Here is a 22,136-nt window from a genome sequence, read left to right as displayed (position 1 = left end):
AAGGCAAGAAGGAGTCAACACTTTAGGCTCAGCTGGTTCGAATTACTCTGGTGCGTCTGGGGCCACAGAGGTGGTCTCTAGTTGCCTGAAACCCATTCAGGGCAGAGAAAGCACCGGACTCCGCATCTTCAGCTCCGCACTTGCACCTGCATCAGGGAGCAGCTGTGGCTCCACCTCCTTCCGGTCGGAGCGTAAATAGCCGGTTGCCAAAGCTGCTTCACATGGCGCGCCCGTCTGGTTCGTCCCACTTCCTGTCCTGCTGTGGATGTTTCGTAGCACGTCACAGAGACAAGGGTGAGTGCGTTGTAATAAGGGATTTGGGGAGAGGGGGACCACATTCGTTCATGAGCTTTTGTGAACGTATATTGCTATAATGATGCTATTTTTTTTTACTGGGTACTGCTGTGTCTCTTCCAGTGCCTCCTGTAGGCATTAAGCTTTGTCAGAGGGGCTTAGGCATAGGAAAGGGCGTCATGTCCACGGGGTTCGGTACTCTCCACGGTTTCCGGCACCGCTGCGGTCCTGGCACGTGTGCTCCCCAGCAAGGGGACACGACCGTACGGGCGTGGGAGGGAGAGCTGGGTAAGACATAGTTGGGGCACGGACAGTGCACTGCTTGGTGTGTACGTGAAAACATGCTTGTGGGAAGGTTGTCATTATCTTCAGATATCCTCTAGCTCCGGGAAGGGTAGTCTCTTCCCGGGTCTGAAGGCTCCCAAGAGAGGTCAGAACGTCATAATATACAGAAAATAACCAAGAACAATTAATACACATACTGAGTGTTGACAAGGGTGTGGAGGAACTGGAATTCTCATACATTTGGGAAGACAGTTTGGTAGTTGCTTTACAATGTAAACATTTACCTGCTTTGTGACCCAGTGATTCCACAGTTAGGGGTCTCTCTACCCAAGGGAAGTGAAAGTGTAACTCCATACAGATATTTGTACACTCGGATGATGTATATAGCTGGTGTATTTCAGATAGCCAGGATTTTGTAAACCATCTAAATGTATGTCAGCAGGTGAGTGAATGAACTGATGGTGGTAAAGTCATGTAATGGAATACTGTTTGTTAACACAAAGGAGCAACAAGTGAATGTGCACGTAAATGAACAACACCATGAATGAGTCTCAGAATAATTACGCTGAAAGAATCCAGTGCATGCCATATGTCTATATTTCATATAATTCTAGAATTCTTATAAATTTATGTAAAATATATGTAAAATTGTAGAAAATGCAATCTAGGATGACAGAAAAATGTTCAGTGGTTTCATGGGGATGGGGTGAGTGTTAGGGAAATGTCAATGGCAAGGGGATCATGTAACTCTTTGAGGTGATGCATTTGTTTGCTATTTTTGTTGTCGGTTTCCTGATTGCAAATTTTATTAGTTTCCTAGGGCAACTATAATAAATTACCACAAACTGGTTGGCTTGAAGTAACAGAATTTTATGACGTCAGTTCTGGAGACTAGGAGTTCAAACTCAATGTGTTCCAGGGTCATGCTTCCTCTGAGGTCTCTACGGGAGGATCCTTCCTTGCTTCTTCCAGTCTGTAATAGTCCTGGGTGTTTCTGGCTTTGGGGCAATATCCCTGCAGTCTCTGCCTCCATCTTCATATGGCCATCTTCCCTGCATCTGTGTCTTTTTCCAAAGTTCCCACTTCTTAAAGGAAGGGGAAAATGAAGGGGGGGGCATCAGAGGGGAGACGAACCATGAGAGACTATGAATTCCGGGAAACAATCTGAGGGTTTCAGAAGGGAGGGGGGTGGGGGATGGGTTAGCCCGGTCATGGGTATTAAGGAGGGCAGGTATTGCATGGAGCACCGGGTGTTATACACAATGAATCATGGAACAGTACATCAAAAACTAATGGTGTACTGTATGGTGACTAACATAAAAAAAAAAAAAAAAACACTAGTCATATTGGAATTCCAATACGACCTCATATTAACTAATTACATCTGCAGTTACCCTATTTCCAAATAAGTTCACATCCTGAAGAAACAAATATTTCAACATATCTTTTTAGAATTTGACCAATATATGTTTATTTACATACTCAGAACTTATCAAATTGTATCCTTCAACATGTGTGGTTAATTGTATGTCAATTAAACCTCAATAATCTGTTCAAAGTTGCTGAAAAGAGAGTCCTATAAGCAATACACTACAGTAGGCCAAATTCTAGATGAGAATTTTTACAAAAAAAAAAAAAAAAAAAAAACAGCATAATAAGAATAGGCTGTGTATCATATGAAGGAAATTGAAAGAAACATTCAAGACACTGGAGTCATCCCATTAGAAGTTCCCTCAGGAGAGAAGAGAATGCTGTCAGGAAGATGAAGCATCATGATTTTATCCACAGGGTGTCCATTACATGGGTGAAGTGTGGCAGGCTTACTGCTTAGAAGACATTCAGTTAAAAAGGGTCATAGGCAACACCAAGTTTTGAAAGTACAAAATAATAGCTATGTTTTCAAAGTTTAAAGGGTCCTTTAAATTTACAGAAATGTGTTTCAAATACCCACCCAGAGGAAGGAAATAGGAGCATTGGCATATTTAAGTATCTTTACAAATTAACATATTCAAATGTTAATTAAAATTCAAATAAATAGATTTAATAAGAAAATGTATATTTTAAAATAAGAGATTTAAGCACAGTGGTCATTGAAATAATTTTCATATAAATTTCTGAATACATTTTAGAAATTGGCAGAGTGAAATTTAAAATAGCTTTTATTTGATTCACAAATTGTATTTCTTTTAGTAGGGTACATTCGAAGACTAAAATATATTGTTGAATATGACTTAGACAGTACCTGCAGTGATTTAGTACAATTTTTTTCTTACACTGGACATAGAAAAATAAGAAAAATCAAATATAATTATGTTTTCTGGTATACAAACCTATTCAAAACTGCATCTAGATTCATTTTCTAGAAATACTTGAAATTGGGGAAAGATTTCTTCTGAAAATTGCTGAATTTTTAAAATCATTAGCATTTCTGCCCATTAATAATTACCAAACCCTTTTTTTCCCTTCAAGATCTCCTCTGTTCTAATTTTATGATGTTACTCCTAAAATCTTTGTGTATCTACTAACCTAGTTCTTGGTCTGGTAGTGAATTTATTTTCTAATTACAGGTGGCCTGGTTTAGGTCAGACAGTGATGGGTCTCCACCTATATTCTGAGTCAGGAATGAAGTCTTATCATCCTGGTGTGCTAGCATGGAGTACAGTGAGCTATCCAAAGATACACTTTTTTTCCTAAATGAATTGAAGCCAAGGGGATGAGTGTCTAGCTCTCATTTGGTTGGAGGTCTAGTGTGGAACCATGCTGAGCTGATCACTGAATGAGTCTTTGTGGAACATCCTTCCATGTGCCACTTTCACTGGACAAAAATCCCTTGGGGGTTACATGAGAATAAATGAAAAAAAGTATTTTACCTTTATTAGTCTTATGAGACTAAATTTTCGATTCAGCATTATTTTCTTTTCCTAGTTCTTCTAAACTTTAGTGATCATGAAAGTCAATTTGTTCCACTTCTCATTCATTTACCAATGGAAAACAATCCTTAGGGGCCCTTTTAAGATTACATTAAATGTAGTTATCTGGTTTCAAGTGAGTAAGACCCTAATTACTTTTGAAAGAAGGTGCCTGAATGATATACCTTCAACCTACATCCAATTTGTTTTACTCAGACAACCATCAAGGAAAACATTCAGTGACAGAAATACAATGTGTAGTCTAATTTGGTATGGAATGAATATTTTCTGCAAGGCTAATTACAACCTCCTGGAAAAAGAGACTAATCTCTTGTCACTGACACAGTAGGTCAATAACTATATTTACATTCCCCATTGGCACCTGCTATGTTTTCTGGTAATCAACTCACCAGTAGATAGGACATACTTACCATGAAAAATGTGGTTTTAAATGTACTATTACATTTTATTTTTTTATTAAAACATTTTTAATTTAAATTCAATTAATATGTAATGTATTATTTGTTTCAGGGATACAGTCTGTGATTCATCAGTCTTATATAATACCCAGTGCTCATTACAACACATACCCTCCCCAGTGTCCATCACCCATGTACTATTACCTTTTATTTATATCTATTTTTCAAAGCAAGCACATAAGCTAAACTATTTATTTTCATTCCTTAATTAAATTTAGGTACAGAGAACTCATGAATTCATCTAAACAAAACATAAATTACAACTAGCGCTAAGACTAAGCAAGTTTTATTGCAGCAAATACTGCTATAAAATCTGCAGTTTAGTGTGAAACTGTGATTAATGCCCATGTTTGCCAGGTAATACCTAGGGAAGTTGTTTGGTGGGGTTGTTTGTTTGTTTTTATTGACATTGGATTTCTAGTCCTTGTCTATGAGAAATTGAAAGATTTTTATATTTCTTTTATTTTTGCTTGTTTATATTCTTTTTACTTTTTCTGGTTTAGTCTCACAGACTGATTTGGTCTTACAGCCAGCAATCATGTGTGAATGTACGTCTGCATGATAGCAAAGGAGTGACTTTGCCTTCCTTTGAGTATTAACCTTAATGTGTCTTATTTTAGTTTTCGTTTTCCCTTGGGCAATGTTCTGAGTGCATACTTGACGTCTACAAATTCTCTTGCAAAACTACATGTGGCTCCTTTCAAATTGAGTCTTCCCCTCCCCACCCTCCCAAAGATAATTTCAAAAATTTGATCAGAAGTCATAAACTGGCAGCCTGTAAGCCAAATTCATTCAGCAGATGTATTTCTATTGCAATGACTGTTGTGAGTGGTATTGTTTTGTTTTTACCTCTGTAGTATTTTTTAATTGAATAACTTTTAAAAATCGGGAAATTTCATGTAACCTGGCTTTTGAAAATTGTGGGATTTGCCAACATGGAGTTCACTTTCTACAGGGAAGAAATCTTCTGGAGTCGAGTCCTTTTAGCCATGGCAAATACACATCAGTTTACCATAGATTTCAACAATTATGATTTTTCTTTTTTTTTTTTTTTAAGATTTTATTTATTTTATTTGACAGAGATAGAGACAGCCAGCGAGAGAGGGAACACAAGCAGGGGGAGTGGGAGAGGAAGAAGCAGGCTCATAGCAGAGGAGCCTGATGTGGGGCTCGATCCCATAACGCCAGGATCATGCCCTGAGCCGAAGGTAGACGCTTAACCGCTGTGCCACCCAGGCGCCCCAACAATTATGATTTTTCTTATCTTGGCTCGTTTCATTCATGTATTACTTGCTTGGTCCAAGTAGCCATTTGAGAGTGTAATATGTGATTAATATGCATTCAAAGAGCATATATATTGGAGTACCATGCTTGTGCTTATGGCTACAGTTTGGCTTAGTTTCCACTAAATGACGTAGCTGCTTGACAGACAAAAGCAGTGCTCTGAGAAAGCGTCCTTTATATGGTCATAGTTTACTAAAATTCAAAGTGTTTTACCTATATAAAAATAGCTGTTTATTAAATATAAAGGCAAATATGGATAAAACATATATACATTTCCATTACAAGACAAAATGACGTTAAAGCAAAATGTGAGGGGCGCCTCACCCCGCAGTTGGTTAAGCATCTGACTGGCTCCGGGCACAATCTCTGAGTCCTGGGATCGAGCCCCCACATCAGGCTGCATGCTCGGTGGGGAGTCTGCTTCTCCCCCTCTCCCATTGCCCCTCCTGCTCACTCTCTCTCTGTCTCTCAAATAGTCTTTTAAAAATAAAAGAAAGCAAGATGTGAAAATAAAAAGATATAAGTCTAGTTTTAACTTGCCCACTATGAGTGAAGTTTGTTTTTTCTTACTGGTTTATGAAGACAGATTTACTTTCAAGTACACCTTGACTATATACAGCCCTGGGGCAAGTCTTGTCTCTCTCCCCTATGCAGTAGTTCTTCTGCTGTTAGCCAAGTGCCAGAACCCACCCACAGAGAGCACAGCAGTACCAGTTTTACCTCTGAATCTCAGAACTGAGACCAAGTCCTCACTGAATCTGTAGGGACTGAGCTGTGTCTCATTCTTCTCCTGTCGTCTGACTAAGAAGCTGCCCTTCAGGGTGGTAGCCGAGCCCACTAAGGTTGGCATGTCATACCAAGTCCGCCATCTTCTTGCTGTCTCTCTCTCCAGCTTCTCTTTGTGCCTTATCCCAGTGCTCCGCTCTCTTTACCCTGAATGCTCACATGAAATCTAAACCCTTCCAACCCTACATCTTCCATTGTTACATTTCTAAGTAGCAAAGCATCAAAACACAGCTGTTTCTCGAGAAGTTTTTAATGATACTCTCTTGTATGCTTTAAACAGGATTAAACAGTGTTAAACAATTTTTTAAAATTCGGTGTAATTTTTTTTTAAAGCATTTCCTACTTCATCTTTCCCATAGTGCTAAGGGATGTAGGGACACAGCTGCAATCTTCATTTGCTCCAGCTCTACCTTTGTTGTTATTGTTGGGTTTCCCCAGATGCCTCCTCCTGTCTAAAGTGGCTCTCCCTACTACTTTTCATAATAAGTTTGGTTTTAGTATTCTCTGTAGGTGTCACCGATGTCCTAAGTGGCCTTGAGAAGAACTCCATGAAAGGAGAGGATGTCTGAAGTGGAGGAGAAAGGGACGCCATTGAAGTTAATCACACGTGATGGCGATTCAACCTTCCTGTAATTAGTATTAGTTGCTAGAATGAAGCTGAGAGTAGAGAGAAAGACAAATAGTGATCCTTTCGTAAAATCACAATATAGGTAAAAATGCAACTTTATTTCTATCAGGACAAGGTGTACGTAGAAACATCACATAATCCCTGATACTTCGTGTAGCTGATGAAGTGAAATATGCCTGATTTCCAATCACCACTTCAGCACATGTTTTCATCTAGAACTTTTATTTCTTGAAATCGAGATGTCAGGGAGTGGCCAAGCAGGATGATTAGCTCAGATCATTTAAGGAGTAGACCTGGGCAACCTTGTTAACATTTTGAAGATAATTTTTTTTTAAATATAGCTTTATAATAATGTGGATTGAAATAATAGAAGCACTTCATTTTAAAAATCGAACATATCTGTACTTTAATGATTTTTCTTCAGTATTGCAAATTAAATTTTTATTTGTAGAATTTAGTAAAAGCAGAGTGGGGCATAGTACTTAAGCCTACAGTCTTATTCAAATTAAAATACCCAGATCTTTTAATTGATTATATCACTTAGAAAGGGTGTGATCTAATTAGTAACGTTGCTGTGCCTGGTTTTCTGATTTGAGAGATGGAAATGATAATAGTCATATATTAATACTAACTTAATGAAAAAAGAGGCCTTGCAGATGGGAAATACTCCTATCCATTTGACTAATGCCCTGATTTAGTTAATTCTAGGTCCTTCTTGCAATTAACAGATATTTACCAGCACGTAGGTGTTCTGGTGCCTGCTATGGAACGTGTACTGGGTAGACCTCCCATCTCTCCTCATGTGACTGCCTGGTAGGTGGCAGGGTAGAGGAGCCCCTTATTACTGGGCTGCAAAGAGGAGTTCATGGGGAATTTGGCGTTGACAAAGCAGTTACTAAGAATTTCTTATCTTCCAATCCCATGTCAGTTCCCACGGTTTATTGTCTCCGGTCAATATTATTTGCTGTGGATTAGGTACACGTGGCTTTTATTATTTTGCTAGTAATGTGGACATTTTCCTTCTTTACACATTGGCAAATGTACATCATGTTCTGTTTCCTGATGGCCTCAAATGTCTCCACTAATTCCTTAATGTAAAAGTCAGCAGTGGGAACAAGGCTGACCACAGTACTATGTCAGGAGGAATCCTAAAATTCCTAAGAAAGATGACATAAAGGTATTGTAGCTTATTCAAGAAGAGCATGGGGATTGGAATTGTATCCCAGTTTGAACACAGAAGCTTCCATTGGGTGACTAGCTGGGCTTCTTTAAACAAATCAATCAAACTTATCTATGACTGATTTTTCTTCTTAGAATAAAGCAAATCTGGACAGATTGAGAGTGATGTTGGATAGGCGAGGAAAGTTAATATATGAAAAGCACATAGCAAAACACCTGGCATACAGCACTCATCCAAGGAATGATAACAAACCTTATCATCATCAAAATCATCTTGGGGATAAAGATCAACATTACAATGACTTGCAATTTTATGCCTTTTAAGGCCTGGCTTTTCAGAGATCCTGTTACCCTGTTTCAAGTCTTTTATTTACAATATTAAAACAAGTGGTGTTTTGGGTTTTCTCTGTACGAACCAGCTTTAAAAAGTGGTAACGAGATTGGTAGATCATAGGATGTGAAAGGGTGAGCCATCATTCTAAATGGTGTATCCACATTTCATCAGAAGAAATTGAGATGTAATGTTTTTCCTGCTTTAATCAATATAAATATCAAAGTCAATATTTGCATTCTTGAAATAGAAGCAAAGGACCCTAACACTTCCCTGGTAAGGTGGCCATTAAGTTCCAGTTAGCCTGGAATAGGCCCAGATTATGTTTGTTTTCCTGGTATCCTTATTATCGGTGTCCCTTTTACTCTTAAAAGTTCAGTTTGGAAAATAGTATATAACTTACATGGTTGCAACATAAAATGGTAGACTTGTTAGGCTGTGGCAAATTTACGTAGCAAACTGAGAAAGGCACCTGACTGTCCAAATGTGATTTTTGAAATTCTGCTACCTACCTGTCTGACATGAGGACCTCCATAGTTCTCCTGGATCTAGTTGAAAAACTTTGTTATTCTGAGAACCTCCAACATAGGAGGAAGAACTGTAAACCTAAAAGGTGATGTCGTGATTGAGATCTAGTGGTTTTAGTGATTGACTAGGATTTAATGCTTTGATGGAGATCAGATTCCCATATGAAATAGTTTTTTTTGTAAACCACAGTAAAGTGCTCCATGCATATCCCACTTAAAACATATGAACTTGACTCAAAAAGAAATCAAGGTTATTTTATGAACTAATAATTGCTAAAATACTTCCCATTCTGATAGCCCTACTGCTGCATTTAATTGCCAAAGTACATGTTCTTGGGAACGCATGGACAGATTTTGATTTTTTTTTTAATAAAAGATAATTATCCCAAAGTCACACAGAAAAGCATCTCTTTTATTTTAGACAGAGTCACAGTTTTAAAAAAATGAGTAGTTACATTCACATTCAATGTGTATTAACTTTTTAGAGACTCTTAATATGTTTGTATTTTCTTTCTATTCCTTCCAGGCAAACTCTTACCTTCACTACCTATCCACCTGTTCTCTAGCTAGTATTTTTATTTATTACTTACAGCTCACTTACTTGATCCCAAAGAAAGACCAGATTTAATTGGGAAATTGAGCAGAAGAAATGCACTGGCTTAGAAGCAAGCAATGGATACTAGCCAACTTTAGGGAGTTAGGCGGCCTTTCGCTTACAAAAATTGTGGCCAAGAGGCAGGTAAACTACTCCGTAGTCATCGTCTAAGGAAGTACTGCCTAATAGGGTTCTTCTGTACTTGCAATTAACCATCTTGCTGTGGATCGAAGGTAGAGTCACTTTATGTCAAAGCTACACTCTGCTATGGAATGTTAAAGTGAAGTTCCATCACACTTACAGTATTAAATCCTGCACAGGATATGTCTGGGAGTTGTAGGTGCCAATCACCCACCCACTCTACCCCACACTCCCACCCACAGGGCTGCTCTCCTGCTTTTCCCACCTGGGTTGAAAGAGCTACCAAATCATACTCATGGATAAACAATGCCATATACAATTACTCCTCAAAACTTTCTATTTTTCTGAAATATTTGATTTTATTCCTTCTGTTGTTTAAAATCTTATCTCTGTATGTAATAATAAAAATAGAAGTAAAAGACAAGATTTTCCTTCATCTCCATTTATATGTCACTAACACTGGAAATTTGGTTCATTCAAAGCAATTCATTGTATAAAAAGGTATTTATTTGAAGTCTCTTATTTAGAGTCTTCCATATTGCTCCATGTGGGATAAATGTTCGAATTTTCCATTTTACTTTCCACGTTATTATAGGGACATCAATGAAATTGAAATCTTGGTTAAAAGTACATCATTTAAGTAAATTATAGGGACAAATGAACTTTTGGGTAGAATTACACATTTTAAGTAAGTAAATACAATTTACAATTGGTACGGGCGGACTGTTTAGATAACTACATTGGAATTTTAAAATCTGATTATCTTATTCATGTACAAACCCAACTCCTCTCTTTTATGTTGAGAATTCTTGGTATGCTTTGACTTGCTCTGGAGATTCACATGAAGTCCTTGGACTTTAAATAATTACTTCACTTATACTAACTCACGTATACTAACTGCAAGTCTATGTTGTAGTTTCTCCTGAAAGCGTTCTCTAAACCTTACAAAACGTTCTTTCTCTGATTTAACTACACAGAATTGCCTTACCGAGAAATGTGAGTATAGTTTTCTTTTTTAAAAAGGGAAAATCTTTTCTCACAAAAGAACAAAGCCATGAATCTATAGAATATCCCTTCAAAATATTACTGTTATCCAACAGTATACTTGTATACTTTTTGGACTAAATGTATATATCAATATAAAAAGAGCAATAGGTTTATGTGTAGATACTCCCATTTAAGTCACTCAAAAAATACAGTTTCATGTCATGAAGAACATACGTAAGGCGTTTTCAACATATATGATTAATTACGAGGCTTTGAGTCCACAGATAGAAATATCACCAGAAAACTGTAAAATCTCAGTAAAGATACAAAACCACAAATGCTTTTACACCATCTACTTCATGAGAAGTAGCTTCTAGTTTCAGCTAGAATAAACATAAGAAAAATATTTTGACAAATACAATTCTAATTCTGGTCAAAGGGATGTAAACTACATCTCCTACATCTTAATTATAGTTGGATCCTTTAGGGTAACTACTAGATGACTTGGAGGCTGTCAGTTTCTACTGGAAATGAGAACAAAGTATCTTTGTTTGTGTCAAAGATGTGGTTTTATCATTTAGAACCAGAAATAGCTTTAGAAACAATTAGGCCTGTTTTCCAATGCCTGTGCATTTGAATATTAACCATGCAAAAAGCAAAATGTTGACTATCTCAAACTCCAAAATTTAAATAAGAGATATTTTTTTCCAATAGGATAATTCCTTCATCTGCATGATACATTTTTATATAAAACATACCACTAGTTAACTTATCAAGGCAAAGCTCAACTCAAATGCTATGGTGTTGGATTGGAGAAAGCTTTTTTAAAATGACAAAGAGCTCAAAAATATATAAATAGCTGTGTTTAATTACATTAAAGTAAAACTGCATATAAACTTCTACAAACAAAAGATAAAACTGGAAAAAATTATAATTCCTTTAACAGTTAAGTAATTCATATTCTTAACATGTCCAGCATCCATGTGAATCAGTTGGGAAAAGACCAATGTCCAATGAAGGATTGGGAAGATGACATGCATGTGGGGAAAAATCTCATCCTCACTTATACAAATTGAAACTCAGCTATGTAACATACCTATCCTATTCCTTTTTTTTTTTTTAAAGATTTTATTTATTTATTCGACAGAGATAGAGACAGCCAGCGAGAGAGGGAACACAAGCAGGGGGAGTGGGAGAGGAAGAAGCAGGCTCATAGCGGAGGAGCCTGATGTGGGGCTCGATCCCAGAACGCCGGGATCACGCCCTGAGCCGAAGGCAGACGCTTAACCGCTGTGCCACCCAGGCGCCCCATCCTATCCTATTCCTATAGTTTAAAAAAAAAAATTACTGACACAATGTGTCAATGGGGTGTCAGGAAAGCATGCATTCTCATGCATTGCTGGTGGAAATATAGATTAATACAATACAACAGGCAGTTTGGCAATATTTCTCAAAATTGAAATGTATAATTCATTTTGCTTAATAATTCCCCTTCTAGGAATTTATCCAGTGACATACATGCTATCTAAATGACATCTGTGCAAGATTTATTTGGAAATAAATGTCCAACTGGTCAAATAAATTATAACACATTTCTATAGCCATTAAAATAAGGAAGATCCTGTGCTGATACGGAACGAAGAGTGTGTGCGTACCCAGGTGTGTGTGTGCGCGTGCAAGCACACTTGTCCATGGAGCTAAGTGATAAAAGTTGAAACTAATTTGTAGGACAGAATCATTGTGTTAAAAATAAAGGGCAGGGAAGCAAAAAGAAATCATGCTTCAGTATCTTCGCTTGGGAGATATAATTGTTTGGCTGGGATACTTCTGGCAGCAAGAGACAGAAGGGAGATAGACTTTAAATTCTTGTGCTGTGTATCTTGAAATTTGTGCTGTGTGCGTATGTGTGTGGGTGCGTGTGTGTGTTAACTTTGATAGTATTTTGATTTTTAAAAATATTTACTCAATGTTGTCTTTAGGAATTTTAATTATTCTTACTCTTCTAAATTTATTTTGTTGTGCACTAAAGAAAATCTGATGCATGCCCAACTAACAAATCTTATAAATCAAAGGGTGTCAAAATGTTCTTTATAGGCTCATAAAGCAGGGTTTTTTTCCCCTAAGACAATAACATGATGCCTAAAAAACTTAGTGAAACACAAGACATAGGGTATAGGACCCTGCTCTTCAACTTATTACATATATACCTATGGGAGGTCACTTAAGTTCCATTTCCTCATTGTTAAATAGCCAAAACTTGCTCTAACATACAATACTGTAAAAGTCCAAAGACATAACTTATGTAAAATTGTTTTGTAATCAAACAAGGAATACAAGTGTAAATTATAGGAAAAGTAAATTTTTTCAGAAGGAAACCAAAATAAAGCATGTATTTAGGATACATCATCAGCAAAATCGGTACATTTTCCTATTTCCTTACTTTTGCCTCTAGGCACAGATATCCTCATCCCAGCCTGTATCAGATGAAAGTTTAACTGTACCTGCTTCTCTTTCTGTATCTATCAAGAACTGTTAATATTTAATTGTGCCTTTGTGTTTCCTTCAAATCTCTCCAGACTGCCTCCTTTTGTATTAAAAAAAGCATAGTATTAAGGAGGCCACGTATTGCATGGAGCACTGGGCGTTACACGCAAACAATGAATCATGGAACACTATGTCAAAAACTAATGATGTATTGTATGGTGACTAACATATAATAAAAAAATTTAAAAAAAAAGAAATTAGGTGAGAGTAAGGAGATAAGGTATGTGTTTAACTAGAAACATCAGAGGTCTTTGCAAACATGCAAAAGTCTCCTGTTGAATTTCAGTTTTTAGCATTTAACTTCTTAATGTGTATTCTTAGAGAAGAAAACTAATGAGTGAGGAGGAGGAAGAAAAGGAACAGGAGGAAATGTGTGTTTATTAGCTCCCCTGAATCCCAGATTAGGGGTATTAATGTACAAGGGGTATCAATGTATAAAATTTAAAAATAAATAAAGCATAGTAGGTTAATTTCTATACCCAAGTGAAATACATATCTACATGTTAATGATTGCGAGCTTGAATCCCTTAATAAGACATTTTATGGCTCTTTTCTGTAACTATGTCAGATTTCCAGGGGAGCTGTTTCAGGACAGTTTGGCCTTAAAGAATAAAGAAGATGTGTGAGTACCTTAGTGGGCTGAAGAGGAACTCGACTCTTATGTAAAAGTAGTTAAGTCTGGAAATTGAAGCAACTGTAGGCATTTCATTTTTCTTAGATACAGAATGTTCTAGATGAATGTCAAATTTCTGAATGAAAATGACCTCGCCTGATGAAAGATTGAAACAATATCACCATTTAAGTGCAACATGATTTTTAATGTCTTTCATGAAAATCTCATTTTACTGGAAATGGCACTAGAGCTGTGAGAAAGCTACATACAGTATTTAAAATAAAATATCTAAGTGATCTTGCAATGTATTAGGACAAGTTTTAACATAAATTACACTATTAAAAAAACCTTTAGAATGTATTATCAGGCCTTCACTACCCCACTACAACTTCTGCTATTTTCAAGCAATTTCTCAGAATAATAAAACTTTTTGAGAAGAAGCAAGTTTATCATTGAAATAACTACAATAGAACTTTCTTTGGGTAGACAGAACAAATAATAGACCTGAGAACCAATTAAATATGATTGTTCAGGCACATTAATATTGGGGAATACTTACAAGTTTTCAATTTTCCCTTTCCGTGGTTGGTAGCATTTATCTATTGAGTGGAGTTTTGGTTTGGGCAGAATGATTCCTGGGGAGGAGACCGATAATAGTCAAACGCAGGAGGACTTATAGGGCATTGGGATCCATCCAAACCGGCTTCCAAGAATGGAAAAGCAGGAACACTGAGATAAATACTCCCCCCCCCCCCTTTCAGGTACTGTTATGACGTAAGTTGGGTCCTAATTACGGCCACTGATTTCATTCAGTCTTACAGTGGAAACCTAACTACTTTTACAGTACCACATCAGAAAGTTTAGAGAGCAGATGTATTTAATGCAACCTCATTTTAGCAATGGGGCGATAAAATTATTGTTTCCCTTGAAGGGAACTGGAAATTAGGAGAAGGGAGATTTAGTTATTATTTTTTTCATTGATAACATATGACGCTATATCAGAAATAAAGCCCGAACTGGAGGAAATCACTTGGTTGCTGTAATAGTAGCTGATCACTGCACTTTTGATTATCAGTTTCTGAATCACAGATAGCTTGCTTACTTTGTTACTGTTGTCTTACTTGGTGTCTCCAGTCAGTGTCTAATCAATCTCTGACAATCCATTTTCTAGGTGATCCCTAGAACCACCAGCCATCTCAGCTTTATGAGTATTTCCCTTGTAAACATGGTTTGAAAGGAAAGAGTTGGCTTGGTGTTCAACAGAAACAAAATTGTTATGTTTATTTTTGTCATAGAGCAAGTTCTTGCTATTCATGAAAAGTATGTCTTGAATTCATAAATACCATTATTTTAGAGAGAGTTGCTGAGTCAGTGGAATACTAGCATGACTGACCAACATAATGAGTCCCTCCCACAGACCAGCCTTGCGGTTCGCATATCCGTAGGGTACTTACATACATTACCTCAAGAAACCCCTATAACAATCCTATATTGTAAATATTATTATCAATGTATTTTGTATCATAGACCTCGGTGTTGACTGTGAGAAGTACAAAAAGCATTTTAAATCCTAAAATCAAAATATATATAATAGATTCAGTAATCCTTTTTTATTAACTCTAAAAACGTTGTTCATCTTCTGAGTCATGAACTGTTTGAGAATCTGATGAACTAACATCATCAGATGATCAAGCATCCAGTGCCCATTACCTATAAATTATAAAGATCGATAAATATTCCCAAAGCTTTAAGATTGATATTTACATACATTTCATGGTTTCTAAGGTGACCCTAAGTCTTTGTTCTTCCACTAAATATTGGTGACATAAATGGCAGCAAATCACCCATAGTTTGTATCTGGATTTTTGAAATTATCACTCCCTATCTGTTTCTGTCCCATTTTTTTCTAAATGCACTATCCTCCTACAGACAGCCATGCAGAGCACTCAGTGTCTGCCTATTTGAAGATGTAACACACTTTTCTCTGGTGTACATGCTGGCAAATGGAATCTTGCATCACGAAGTATGTGCATATTTAATTTCCCTAATTAATTTTCCTTCCAAACAGGTTGTATACCAATTTGCATTTTCATCCCCAGTTTAGGAATGTCCATTTCTTTATACTCTCACTTACACTTAAAATTATCCAACAATAAATAGTATTTAGTTGATTTTTTAAAAAAATCCCATTGCTGTTTTATGGTACAATCCTGATTATTAATGGGACTGCACATGTTTTCATAAGGATTTTTTCATAATTTTGTGTCCCATTGTATAGGTTTTTCTGTGAATTTGCTATTTGTATCTTTATCCATTTAACCTTATTTACTGTTTTGTCATTTCCTTATTAATTTGCTTGTCTTTGATTTCCTTTGTGGTATCTTTTGTCATGCAGAAGACTGTAAAGAATGTTGAAAAGGCAGTTAACTTGTAGCATGAGCATACAAGTTAAGCATAATTCTTGATAGAAATACAACATGAGAAATCCAAGAGCCTGTCAAAACATTTCTTTATCTTCAATATTGGTGATAGTCAAAGGTTTCAGAAGATAACTCCTAAAAGAATACATGCATATATTCCTCCTTCTAAGTTCTAATCTTTACAACTATCTTAGGTATAACATCAATCCTATGTGAATGAGAATAAAAAATAAAGAAATGTGGCTTGAAGAATGTTGAGTAATCTCTCATTTTAAAAATCTTACCTTCTGTCTTAAATCAAGTCTCTGATTCTAACATGTTTCACTAAATTGTCATTATTACATTATTTTCAATTTAAATAATCCTGACTGTGGTTGAATGGATTTTGATTGAAACACCAATTTCAAGGATCAGTGTTAAGGGGGATTTAAGTCTGGGGATGAGTATAATAGGAGGACAGAACGTACATGAGAGCCTGTGGTCACAGTTGGTAACCATAAGAAAGTCCAAGGCAATGCAGAGTGACTTTGGTGTGTCTTTGATGGTGTCTAAGGCATAAGCAAGGATATTGTCAACAGTGGGAAGTTTGGATTAGAGGGCGGCGATGAACTTCATGTAAATTGACAAGTGGGCCGGATGAGAAGTGATGAGAGCTTGAACTCATATCGAAAGAGTAGATCGAGGGAGGAGACAATAGTTTTAGTACACACTTAATAGAGGAATCCTCCTTCTACTTCCCCAGTGAGCCTGGCAGGGAAATGGGTCTTGGATAAGATAAAAAGTCCGAACAGGTCAGGTGGAGGAAGTTTCCTCCAGGGTTCTTTGTAACTGGGATAGGGTAACTTTTAGAGATATGTTCCTGGCTCAGCAGTAGACTCCTTTCTTAGTCTCACTTTGTGTGTTGGGGTGTGTGTGTAGGGGAGGCAGCATGATTTGAAAGTGTCTGATTGAAGAAGGGGAAGAAACAATGCTCTAGAATCCAGAAGTACTAACTCGGGTGTTGAGAAATAACGGCCAGTGATCAAGAAGTTAGGCAGATGTTTCCCTATCTTCTTATTTGTTTAGACTGAGGGTCACGCTCACTGCTCATTGACTAAATCCTTCTCACGGAAATTTTTTGTTTGGTCTGCACAAGACTTAACTATTTTAAGTCAACATATAAGAAATTGTACATGAGGATTCCTGGCTTCTGTGTAAGAACTGGAAGCTCTGGAAACCTGGTCCTCGTTCCCATGTGGCGGCAGGCAGTGGAGCTGAAGAATCGTTTCTTGATGGAATTTTAGTGCTCACTTCTTCATTCTCACCACATAGCTTGCTTCTTACGCATGGCCTGTTCCACTGAGATTTGTGGTGTTCTTTCTCTCCTCTCCTCTCCTCTTTCTCTTCTCTCCCTTTCCACTCTCTCCTGTCCTCTCTTTCCCCTCCCCTCCCCTTCTCATCTCTTCTCATCTCATCTGCCTGATTTCAGTAAGCAGTTTGGAGACTTCAGGATAAGATAAGTCTCAGCGTTAATCTTTGGGACATAGAGGAGTGTGTGTGTGTGTGTGTGTGTGTGTGTGTGTGTGTAAATATATATGCACGTACATCTGATTCAACCGTTACCAATAAATAAAAGATAAAGGTCTGTAACTTACCCTTATACTCAAAGAGAAGCCTTTCATGCCTTAGATGCTTCTGTGAAATTAGCAGTGTCAAACCCATGGCCTCACGGCTAATATTATTTGGAGGTACGCGAAGGACCAGAGATAACACAAAATGACCCACTAGGAGCCTGCACCACAACTGCCACCAGAGGGTCCTTCTAGACTGATAATGCAGACCTAGTGTTACATCCTAAAGACAAGAGGGATTTGTGTCAGGGAAGGTCTAACCTCGCTAGTAAGGAGGAGATTGTGCTAATGGTGGCTGGAGATTCTAAGGCAGAAGTTAGAAGTAAGCACTCTCAAAGGCAGGGGACTTGAGGATAGGAATTTTCAGGATTTACTGAAAGACTCTCTGGAAGGTGTTAACTCTTCACGTGTGTTACCCTTGAACTTTGGCAAAAGTTCTGTACTGTGTACAGTTCTGTGTGTTTTAATTTAATAAATTAGTTTTGGTATTTTTATGTGCTTATTGTACAGGCATGGCAGCATTGTTGGCACACATATTTTAGTTAAGCCCCCTCAAGGATGTTTTCGTCCTTGTTTGTATTCCATGGTGTGCTATGGATGTGCTATAATTTAAGTAACCCATGTTTTTTCACCTTTTCTTAAACAGTGTGGGAATGGAGAACAAAGACATCTTTTGTTGGTACTATGCCACTCCCGGAAAATGGACATTTTTGTAAGACAGCCTACTGTAAAAGGACATGCTTCTTATAGTGTGTGTGACAGTGATCCAGTGGCTCACGCTATTCGAGCCCCTTCCTGGTTACTCTCAGAGCTACCTTATCTATGGCACAGAGATTGGAAAATGCTGCATCTGTGTATAATTTTCTTTTCCTAACATGACCCTTTCAAAAATTGTTATATCCTTGATAGTCTGCAAGGTTGTGTTGTGAGAGACAAAATACCCAGCTAGGAAAAGACACGTGTTCCACTCTGACAGCCATATCTGTTTTTGTGTTACGTTGACTTACCTTCCTGGTGGAGAGTCCATGCTCATCTGATTCTCTGAGTACATTCTGTTATCTGTATTGATAGAACTACATAACTGGACCAATGTGGAAGCAAAGGAGAAAAGTGTTCTGGAACCACCCTGAGGTTCCAGGCTGTGAAGATGTGCACATTCGATGTGCCACTCCAGCTTTTCTCCTGAGTGGAGCAGATTTCAGGATTCACCCAGTTGTTTAGGCCACGAGCCAGGCAAGATCATGGCATCGCACAAGGGGAGCACTGATCTTAGTTACACATTGGACATGTTCCTACACTTTCTCCACATAGAATATTTTGGGACTGCTCTGGGCAAAGTTTAAGACATGAGAGTTGTTATTATAATTGTTCTTATTGTTATTTATTTATTTATTTATTTATTTATTTATTTATTTATTTATTTATTTATTTTATTCCTCTGCCCATTTCTGTGTTTATTTATGTCCTGGTATCACCTTTTTCATTCTCCCCTGACTTCTATGTTTCATGTTTCCTGTTGGCTACTAAAATTTACCAGGCCTCTCTTCTCTGAAAAATATCCCAGTGCTCCAAATTCATTTCTGCTTTCCACCAAAAATTACCTCTTTTTTTTTTTTTTTGATCAATCACAGCAAAGAGGGAGACTTTCTGGAAGTTGGAATGGCTACCGTAGCTTGCTTAAGCTTCCTGGAAATACTTGAGCTTAACCACATAAGCGAATGTTATTTTGGGTGAAATCTCAGGCAGAATGACAGAGCAAGGGGTGTTAGCCACTGGGGCGAGATATTTGCCAGCCTCGGGGAAGCCTTCCCACACTCTTTACTGGACCCCAGCTGAAGATCTGTTTCTGGCTTGGCCGACTCCTACTTCCATCAGTGTCTTGACCTAGCAGTGAAGAGAGAAAACCAATACTGCTGTTACACGTTACAAACTGAGCGAACTAATATGTTTTCAAGGGCACATTTTCCAATTTCCAAATTATGCTGGCACTTCATTTATCACTCTTAGTTCTCACTGAGTTCTTAGCATTCTGCTTTCAATTGGTGTCTTGACAAGAGAGTAGGAATTAAAGCACAACACTGTAAACATTGTCTCTGACAGCAACTCAGGGAAACATTCGGTAGCAGGAGGGTAAAAAATCTGTATCTTCTGATTATTTGCACATTTAGACTATACACGTTATTCAAGTTTTCACTTTGGATAAGTAATTGAGAATTATTTACATTTGATCCTTTTAATATTAAATATAATCTTTTGTGGCCTAAATGTCTCAAGATGTGTATGAAGTGTTAAAGCAATGATATAATAAGTTGAAATGATTTGTATATTCAAAAAAGCTAGAATTACTAGTGAAAATTACAGTGTAATTAGAAAAATGTGTTATCAATGTGTGAGGCCAAATTTTATCAACAGACCTAGAAAATAGTTCTAATAACAATATAAATGAATTGTAGTGAAAACATTGACCTTGTCTGAAAAATAGGGAGCATGTGTGAAGCATATGTGTATGAGAAATGTGTAAGAAATATTAAGGAAGTTATTTTGACTACAAAACTTGAAAATATCTAACATTATGGATTCCTATATTTTTGTAGCATTTTCAGAGGAATAGATATAGTATTCATGTAAAATTGGTTCTTTCCGTAATCTTAAAAGCCTGCCAGTTAGTAAATACTACTTTTCCTATTAAGTTTGAATGAATTTTGTTACCCCTATCTTTCTGACTCCTTCAGAAATGTCACTCCCTACAGTGAATCATTACCGAACCCCTTGCACATGTTTTCCAAAACCACTTTCAAAACTACCATCTCCTTTTTATACATTTACACAAGAGATACATAGTAGGGTATGTTTTGTCATTTTACAGATAAGGACATTGATGCCCAAAGAGGTTATGTGTCTTGCCTGAAACCCGGAAATTGGTATCTGAACCTCATTTTCTCTTTTCTAATTGACTAAAATGTCTGTGTTCTATTGCTTTCTAGAATAACAGTCTCATCATATACATATAGTGTTACAGCGATGAGATCATAAGTTTACATATATCTGTGTATGTATATAAATGTGTATGTGTGTGTATCTACATATATAGCCTTCGTCGTGATGCTGAGACATACCACTGAAGGAGAGCGGTATCACATTTCAGTTTCGGAAGATCATAAATCCATAATATGATTCAAATGATGGTGTTTTTATGAGTAGGCACTAGTTAAAATAGTTTAGATTTGTATGCAATCACGTCTCTCTCCTTTTGCATTTTTCATGCATGCCTCTTAGATCTATATTTCCCTCAGACAATTCACTTTTCAGATAACATGTCTGTTTCCACAATACACACTTTACATTTTCTTAGCCTCCGTTTACCTCTCTTTTCATGTTATCATTTCTTCAAATCAGTAAGATCAAATATCTAAGCCTTTGTTTTCATGTATCTTTCAGCACAAAAATGTAAATGTGTTCACAGGTATGGAATACTATGGGACTTTTCAGATAGTGTTTAGTCACATTTGGATGATTGAAGATAAGTGTTTTAATAAAACAATCTGGGAACTTGAGATGATGTGTAGAGAATCTGTGCTTAAGAGATAAATACAGGGGCACCTGGGTGGCTCAGTCGTTGAGCGCCTGCCTTCAGCTCAGGGCATGATCCTGGGGTCCTGGGATCAAGCCCCACATCAGGCTCCTCCGCTGGGAGCCTGCTTCTTCCTCTCCTACTCCCCCTGCTTGTGTTCCCTCTCTCGCTGGCTGTCTCTCTCTCTGTCAAATAAATAAAAATAAAAAACCTTAAAAAAAATAAATACAATATTGTTACAAATAATACAAGGAGATCTATAAATAAATGGCTCCTCAGACTAACAGAATATTTTAAAAGTAACATCTGTAAAGTCTATTACAAAACAATAGTCATAACAGAATAAGTTGAGAAGTAAGTTTATTTTATTTTTTTTTCTTTCTTTTCCATCACTACCACAGGGTAAGACAGTATCATTTCTTATCTGAACTGGTCTAATTCCATTATTCCCTCTAAAACATTCGTTATACTTGAGCCAGGATGATCTTTCCAAACTGAAATGTGATTATATCACTCTCCTTCAGTGATCTATCTCAACATCAAGATGAAGACCAAACTCCATTTTAAGTCTGATTTAATATGACTTTAAACCTCTGTTGTAACATATTCCTACTGTCCATGTAGACATGTCTTCTCCTGACTGGCACACTCTCTCTATTCTAGGACCTCATGCCTAATTAGGTCCTATTTGAATATCGCTTGTTAACAACTTTCCTGAATGGGTGTAAGGTGTGCCAGTGGTATCCTGAATAAATCCCTATACTGATAGTTTATCTCACAAATTAAAATTACTTAGGTATTTTTGTTCCCACTTGGCTCTAGGCTCCTTGTTATTACACAGTGAAATTTGTTCATCAGTATATCTTATGATCTAAGAAATATAGGTTTAATAAACATGCCATTGATTAATGTTTATAGCTACATTTTATCTCACAATACTATGAACTGTGAAT

The 22,136-nt window shown here is 37.0% G+C and overlaps 1 long non-coding RNA gene across 1 annotated transcript; it reads left to right on the top strand.

Moving 5' to 3' along the window:
* The first annotated feature begins 232 nt into the window (after positions 1-232).
* LOC148106722 (uncharacterized) lies at positions 233-20,301 on the top strand. Its single transcript, XR_015723596.1, has 2 exons — positions 233-294; positions 18,259-20,301. It is a non-coding gene; the product is annotated as an uncharacterized LOC148106722 (long non-coding RNA).
* Positions 20,302-22,136: the final 1,835 nt, after the last annotated feature.

Source organism: Ursus americanus, unplaced genomic scaffold (genome assembly GCF_024610735.1).
Source record: "Ursus americanus isolate L20-20 unplaced genomic scaffold, mUrsAme1.1.p SCAF_83, whole genome shotgun sequence".
In the NCBI taxonomy this organism is placed as follows: domain Eukaryota; kingdom Metazoa; phylum Chordata; class Mammalia; order Carnivora; family Ursidae; genus Ursus; species Ursus americanus.
This window is presented reverse-complemented; position numbering and strand designations above follow the sequence as displayed.